Below are 8,978 nucleotides of genomic sequence, written 5' to 3'. Positions count from 1 at the left end.
TAGATTTCAAACTTCACAAATGCAAAAGAACAGTCTGCAAATAAAAAAAACAAGCTTCCCACAAACGTTATATTATGATAATTGTTGATGTCTGTCGTAACATTCGTTGATGTCTGTCATAACATTCAAAATCAAACTTCTAGATTTCAAACTTCTCAAATGCAAAAGAACAGTCTTCCTCCATCAGAAGAAATGCGATCATCGGAAGTTCCATGATAGATGTTTTCCATGCAAATTAAAAAAAAGCAAGCTTCCCACTATATTATCAAAATTGTTGATGTCTGTCATAACATCATAATCAAACCTATCCTAGCTAGGCTATCCTTTGGCCTCCAAGTTAGACCCCCTTTCCCATAGACGAAATGTTACCTCTATATCCCTCTTTTACAGATATTTTCATGGTCATTGCTCTGCAGAACTCACCCAACTAGTTCCACCACTCAGAACTTTTAAGCGTTCCACTAGGTTCTCCACTAGCACACACAACTTCACCGTCCAAATTCCTTGTTCAAATCTTTTTACAGTGACAGTTTCTTTCCCCATACCGCCAAGCTTTGGAATTCCGTCCCTGACAAGTGTTTCCCACCAACCTACAGTATAATCTACATTCACCGCCATCTCTTGACATAGCCATGTTTCTCTCATATTTCTAGTGCAATGCAGAGAAGTGGTCGTATAGGCCTTGCATCGAACCACTCCATTAAAAAAAAAAAATAGACTTCAAACTTCTTCTCAAATGCAAAAGAACAGTCTTCCTCCATCAGAAGAGACACGATCGTCGGTAGTTCCACCTGACAGGAGACAAATCATCCTTGCCCTCTAAGGTCAAGGCAGTGAAAGCATAACGAGCCCTCAGGGATCCCCAGTGATTTATGAAGTTCATTTGTGTGATGTATTTATGGTCCCGTGGATGAAGGATGACATGAAGCTGGCATGTGTTGTAACTGATGGCTTGAAGAGAAGCAGGTATATATTTCTTTGACGTCTAGAAAAATTTTATGTACTTATCTATATTTACTACATGGTGGAAAAATTCATGTACTGCAATATGTGTCTGTGATTGTGGAGATAGGGAATTTGTGTAAATCAAATGTTTCACAGATGTTTACTTTTCTGATATGTTCTGATGATACAGAGCAGTTGATACGGAAAGTACGTAAGATTTTTTTAAATTTGATGTATTGAAATTGCAACAATTCAATACACGCGGAACAGAGGCAGCTGTTGCTGGTGTCGTGTTCCACACATAGAAACGAATACTGGACAGACAATACGGATTTTCACTTGAGTCTAGTGGGGAAAGTCGTGTTAAGTGCCTTTCCTAAGGGCACAAGATCAGTGGCATGTCAGGACTCGAACCCGGGACCTCTTGATTCCGAGTCCGTTGCGCCACACGACCCCACTAAAGATGAACTTCCAATGTGTCAAAACCTCACAACATGTTTATGATACATTAAAACAATGGTATGTAAAACATATAAAACAAACCGAATGTCATTCAACTTCGCTGCAGAGTTGTCCAGACAGCGACCGCGCCCAGTACTAGAAACATCGTTTAAAATCGCTAATCTGACGTGGCGCCTCGTCCCACGGTTAGATCAGATTCACCATCGCTGATTCATCCCGGATTTAAACGCTGGCCTCATTACCGGTGGGGACCTTGAACTCTGAGCTACCGTTGGAAGTACCCGCGTAATGGTTTCATCTAATGTTGTCATTTGACTCAATGATAATTATTTTTTTATTGATGTACTTCCCGAGCAAACGAAGCTGACAGAATGACAAACTTCATAGAGCTATTCACCTCCTCGGCTTGCAGGTTCTAGTGTCACATACTTGTACATGTACATCCAATGTTATGTGTTATAGTGTCCTGTGTGGAAAAATCACAGTCAATGTTTTGATAACTTCTTGTCATCTCCTTTTCACCTTAACACCTTTTTTTTTAATGCATGCCATGTGTATACTGTATTATATAAGATTTGCCTAGACATGTGGAATGGCAGTTGAACGACAAATGTTCAACATTGTAGCACAGAAACATGATTTTTTCCTCAAAAGAGAGAAATTTTCTGCGTAATTCTTTACAATAAAGTACAGTACTTGCAATTGGCACTAAAGAACACAATAGTATAGATAATTAGGGGGAATTTGGACTTCCAGGTGACTGTACAATGCAGAGTATATGGATTTTGTTCAAACAGAGAAATATGTTTGCATAATGTACTAACAGTATCCCACTACCTACAGGGGTCATTCCAAATTTTGAAGAGAACAGATTCGTTAGTTCAAGAATGGACATGGCTTTGATTTTAGCACTGGTATTTTTGCATTTCGCCCCCACTCCCTTAGTGAAGATTTATTCCACGAACAAACCATGACCGGGAGGCCTTTATGATGAATGGGATAATTGAGGACCCTATCTCAAATATTATTTGCCCATAAAACATCTAATTTTTGCTTTATGTATTTCACCTGTCACGGGCAGTCAATTTGTGCATCTATAATGATGACTTATTGAATCAACTATTTCTTCTGTAGTTTTGTACTTGGAACATCGTTTTGCAACTAGAACAGCTTTTTCAAAAAAGATTGCATCGAATATTTTCGATATATTGCATACTTTGCTTGTAAAACTTGTTAGGGCTTATTTCTTCAATATGCATGCACTTTAGCCATTATAGTAAATCAGTATCAAATGTTTTGGGCAAACTTAGTGGATAAATATTAACTTACTATTAGTATCCTTAAGTATGTAATGACTGCTCATTAAAAAGTTAATATCTTTTCATTGGCATGAAAGTTCATCTTTATCTTTTTATCGGGTTCTGATAGTATAATCCATCAAGATGTCAAAATATGATTGGCAGTTTAAATCTGGGGACTATGTTGTTGGGACAACCATTGTCTAAGACTTACATTGTATGTTAGCTGCTGACCTTGGTTAGGCCACAGTAAGTAAATTTTATGGATGACATCCTCCACAGACTCCAAATCTAATGCGAGCGGGCGAAAAAAACAAAGCATGCTGAAAAAAACAAGGTTCCTACTATTTAAAATTTTGACTCAATCATTGTACAAATGGTTTTGATTCAGTGGGAACATCACATATACACAGCCAGCATCACATACATGTATCACTCCATCAAAGTAAGAAACAGAACATTAAATCAGAGCCTTTTCTTGTCTCCTCTCTTCATAGTTATCTGTCATCCACCTTCCAGCATGGCAACAGACATCTTTGCCCATTTTCGGCATGGTGACCACTGTCAGAAGCCACCAATTTTTTTTTATCCTCCCAAATCAGGCGAAAATTAATGCGCGCGCTGATGTCATCCATAAAAATTACTTGCTGTGGGCTTAGACAAAGTAACAGATACCTGTACAACCCAAATGTCTGTAGGTTGAGAGGAACAAGACACAATATTGTGTTTGGTGATGCTCGTTTACTTTTGTACTTTTGTACTTTTTTACTAATCAAATCGAAAGATGATGATTGTAAACTGCTTTTCACATTTTAGCTAAAATGATCCTTTGAAGTCTGCAGTTAACTCCGAGTCATTTTCTTTTGTACAAGTTATTCAACATCTTATGGTGGTACATTGTAATACAGTCATCCTTTGATCCACTCTGCCCTTTAGAATAACCCTTTATTCGCACTTTAAAAATTGATAGTTCCTACAAGATCCTCAGTCCAACAGCCTTGGTAGCATACTCAAACGTTGTATTGTCCTTGGGTTTCTTTATATACACCTACTGCTGACGCCGCCATCCTGGGTACATGGGGGTATTTATATATGCTGGCCCCTGTGCTATCACGCACACTGCATCCCGACCAAGGTTACAAACAATATGGGAAACCACAACATATACCACCCAAAGGAAATATCCAGGTAAACTCTTGTGTACATGTATGATCTAGTGTCTAGCAATGCTTCTGTTCGACTGGAGCATTGAGAAGAGAAACCCTGACTGACATCACATATAGGAGGGCCTGCATGGGGGGCCCTGACAACGCTCTACGCTAAATTTTGAGAGCCAGCTACTATTACGAAAAACCCTCCCTATTACGCTTTACGATAAATTCCGGGTAGCTACAGCGCATTACGTATAGTAAAATGACAGATTACGCTCTACGCAAAATTCACCAATTACGCTCTACGTTGAATTAGAGCGGTCTGTCTACACTCTACGTAGAATTAAAACGGCCGCGATTACGCTCTACAGAATATTGTTAAGCTCTGGTTCACTAGCAAACTAAACCTGTAAAGTATCAATTATGAGCTGTGTGGAAGGTCAGCCTTGCAGTAACAGTCACTTTTGTTGTATGTTGTTGTACAATTTTCAGGCAGGCTATGACAGACCAACTGCTCTTTTTTGTAAAGACTGTACATGTATTTTGCAGAATACATGTACGACTGACCTAAGAATGCCAACAGTTTGTGATTGACGATTGCACAATGTATGGTTGCAGGTTTGATCCCTTGCATTCCTGGCCATACACTTCACACAACTTTCCTCACTCCTCCTAGGTGTAAAATGGGTACCAGTGGCTACATTTGGGGAGGTAAAAGAGTGGAAGGAGAGGCTCCACCTTCCAAGATCATTCCAAAGGCACAGTTGATAAACCACTGCCTTTATGGCATCAAAACAAGGTCATAGGACTACCTTTACCTTACTTCAGAGTTACATGTTATTCTGGCTCCCTATTTGCCAATTTTTTTGGCGACGCCTCAGGGGCGGAGGCATTTGTGTAAGTACTGCGATCGCTTTGAAAGAATTTCAAAAATTGCATGAATGCATTCCCTAGGGAATTGGTTTTGAAGTAGCCTCCGGCCTTGTGGTCATCAGAACAAGCAGGAAAGGCTTATGTTACCATGCATGCAATAGCACCTTTTCGGGCAAACTGTGGCTTTTTGCACACAGAATATTAATGATTGTCTTTATTGATATTTCAAATATGTTTTCTTCTATCAAGATCAGAGAGAACAAATTTCTTACTCAGGAGCAGCATATTCAAGCTTATAATATTTCAAATGTGTTTTTAGTTGCAACTATATGATGCTGGTCGTTTTTTCTATAACTTTACTGTGTGACACATGTAGTGTAACAGTGATGTTTTGTGTAAGGAATTTTATTCACTTGTGTGTTTTCTATCATGTATGTTTGTGTCAGTCTTGTTTTTTTATTTATTATTTTCTTCGCTTTCATGATGCTGTTGCATTCCATGCTTGTTTTTCAATTTTGGCTGCAAAACATGAATGCACACCCCAATCGTTTCATGCTAGGTTTCATGCAAGGTTTCATGCTAGCCAGTGAACTCCTGCTGTAGTCTGCATCTCAGGGTACGGTGGACATGGCGAAGTTTACCTGTGGGTATAAAGAGAGAAAAGGGCATAAATGAAACGTATATCTGAATTAAGTTTGAATAAGTTCTTGTATTGTACTGGTAATTGTGAGTTGTTATGTATCACCTTATGGACAAAAATGGCTGTTTGAAACTTATTTATGTCATATACCGTCAAGATTTTCAAATCGTGAAATAGAACCATATCGTCATAATATTATAATTGTAATAAAAAGTTTAAGAGTATTTTATTTCAGTATAGCCTGGCAGTTAGACCATCGTAGACTGCCTGGTATCCGTACGGTGCGTTGGGTACTGCCCGCCCGCTCAAATCAATTAGTGCATGCCAGGGTGTTTACGGGGTTGGTTTTGTTTGCCTACATGATGACAATAACTAGAAAGGTCAACTGGAAAGATTCATAGCTAGTATGTCAAAAGAGGTTTATGTCTAGTATGGCTGGGGCCTGTAGAACAACCCTTAGAAAGCCAAATATGTATCTATCTGTTAGAACGCCGTGGTTAGAATTGCTTTGCTGTAGGTGGAACGTGTGTCAGAACTAGCATGACCTACGAATTCGGACACTATTCAAGCTCATGAATAGGTGAAATCTCTAACCTAACAAAAGCAGTGAGTATCAGACAAACATTTGGGAGGGTACACAAAATGTTTTAAGTTGAATGATGTTAAGTTGTCATGAAACAGGCATTTGACACTTTTGTAAGAAAGAAAGTGAAAGTACACACGTAGCCTGTGTAGGTCAAAATATACTCTTACTACTACAGGAATGGTCAGGGACAGGCAAGCCTAGTCAACCTCGGGTACAATTTCTGGATAAAGATATGGCTTTATATAAATTTTTCTAAGACCGCTGATAGTATCGACTTTCTAGCGAACATAAAACATGTAGTTAAGAATTCTTCAATGTAATAGAATTTTTCACAAATCACAACCAAATTGTACTTTCTCAAAAAAGACGTAAAGAATTTTTCTACGGACAATTTCCCAAGATCACAAGAACTGTTTCACGATGGTACTATGACTATGGGGAAAATTACCGTCGACATTATCGTAAACTGTAATACATTGCCAAATCATAGGTCATACATGTAATTCTTCTTCACATATAGTGGTGACCCCATTTAAAACCACAATTAACAACTTCTTAAGGAAGGGTTTATAAATACAAAAAAGTACTAGATTATTTGGCGACAGAATTGCAGGGGTACAGACGTCACGGCTACAATCGCAACATTTGTTACAGGTATGTAACACATCAAATAACATAAGGAAGTACAAAATAATATACGGTGAAACATACCTCTCAGCTTACCTTAGGCCTGGACGAGCCTGGTATGGTATTTATTAAACCATCGTGGGCTGCCGGATATCTCTGCGGTGCTGGAAGGACTGTACGGCCGCCAAGCATGGTCCATCCGCGGTGTCTTTCGTACAGGACCAGATCCTAGAAAGCCCGGTGTACTGGGCTGATGTGGCCATAGCCTCGTAGTCGTATCCAGTTTAACGTGGTTGGGGCCGGACTCTCTACGGGGGATCTAATAGTTTTTCCCCGCCGGCTCAACTGGTAGCCCGATGTGTCAGTGTCATGCCTGTAGAGTTTTTGCCAAGAGTTCCCTACCGAGCACACGTCTGTTCCACCACACAGCTACAGTCTGACTGGTTTAGACTTTTGTGAGAAAGAAAGCAAAAGGATGGAAGCTCCGCCCCCTATAGCAGTATCCTGTTTCCTAGATTCCATCCTATTGGCCTATCTTAGAATAACAGTAACTTTAACTGGGGGTATCTATTACCTCAGTGTAATATACACCACCCATCCAGGTGTCTGGCGTGATTAATTATTGCCATCTGCCATCCCCCACCATGGACAGTTATCCAGAGAGCACAGCCTCTGAAGCAAAGCAGTATCCTGTTTCCTAGATTCCATCCTATTGGCCTATCTTAGAATAACAGTAACTTTAACTGGGGGTATCTATTACCTCAGTGTAATATACACCACCCATCCAGGTGTCGGTGAGGAGTGGGTTTGTTCAAACAGATCACATAGAGAAAAGAAATTATACTTTCTTTGGGAACCCAGGATAGGTCAAAGAAGTCCTAGGAGTAACTTAATTGACAACCTCACATCAGACGTAAATTACAGTCTCTGATGGAGGAATATAGAGTGAAGTGGAAAGCGTTTTTTTGTTTGGTTCGAGCGGGAATTTGACCAAAGTAAAGTAACTATTATAGTAAGTATATCATCATATCGCCGGGGAAGAATGCTGACATGTATACAGCCTCACACTTCCTCCATGCATCCTGTAAATTCCACTATGTACAGGCACGCGTTTATAAAATAATAATCTGTTTTTCCTATTATTGTAATGGAGATTTCTAGCTCCACCACATGCAATAATAATCATTCAGTCGTGGCCTTGGCAATGATCTTTTATTGTCTGCCTCGTTATCTGTATCCCCGCCTACACACACGGTCCGGATTGGCCACCTAGGATCCGCCCCAGAAGCCAAAGGAATTTCATTCGTACTAACTAGTGAAGAACTCTGTATTATATAGGCACCAACTGACTAATCTCCAAGCAGATCCCAGGGTGGTATAAGACAGCCAAGGGTGGCGTATCGGACCATCTTTAGCAACCATTTTCCATCATGGAAATTTAGAACTGCCATATGCTGTAAATGTGTGTAGTTAAGAATATTGTACCGTAAGCCCCACCTTTAGGGAGGTACCTTCTGCCCAGCTTGACAGGGTTTGACAAATAGACTGACAAATAGCCCCTGACAATTATTTGGTAAACACGGAACAAAAAAACATTTTTAGAGGGCTCAGTGTTGGAAACAGAACTTGGTGTATGAGTATGTCGGTAAGAATGGACTTCCAAAATTTTTTAAGAATCATACCACGGATCTCAGTAAAAGCTTAAGAAGCATTAAATATATCTTGTTATGATTCTATTACCATTCCGCTGTCGGGAAGATATATAGATCCCAGTCAGTTTCTGACCGTGCCTCAGGTTTTATCGCATGAGGTGAGGCGCACTTTACCTGAGCAGCTGCTAATTTACGCCAGGCAATACATGGCAACAAAGAAATATGGTTTCTTATAAGTGTTACAGGTCTAACACGAGTACCGTCCCGCACACGTCAGCCGAGGTTGATGATGGTGGAAAGAAGCCGCATGCAATACTCAAACTCAAAATACATCCGTTGTTTATCAAGCTAAATTGAATGCATGTTGAATATAGTTAGCAAGGTATGCGACATTGTGTATGTTTGGTCGGGATTCGAACTCCCAACCTCTTGGTCCAGAGGCACGGTCACCATAAGGTATAGGAGAAACATGCTGTGTTTTAATTTAGGTCACTGACCGACACCAGGGATTGTACGATATTTACCTGGGGTGGGCTGGTACGTTGACGGGAGATGCACAAATAAAATCGGGGCCACCAACCAACATATTACAGAAAAAATCGTCGCCAGAGTCTTTTTTAAGACTCAACTTGTTATTCCTGTTAGTGTAGGTATTGAAATGCTCACAATTGGTTTTATTTTCTTGGTACACCTCTCCACCATGAATATGCATTTCTAATGTATGACACTACATGTACTACACTA

The sequence above is a fragment of the Branchiostoma belcheri genome, unplaced genomic scaffold (assembly GCF_001625305.1).
Source record: "Branchiostoma belcheri isolate BF01 breed outbred unplaced genomic scaffold, Haploidv18h27 scaffold3, whole genome shotgun sequence".
NCBI lineage: Eukaryota > Metazoa > Chordata > Leptocardii > Amphioxiformes > Branchiostomatidae > Branchiostoma > Branchiostoma belcheri.
This window is presented reverse-complemented; position numbering follows the sequence as displayed.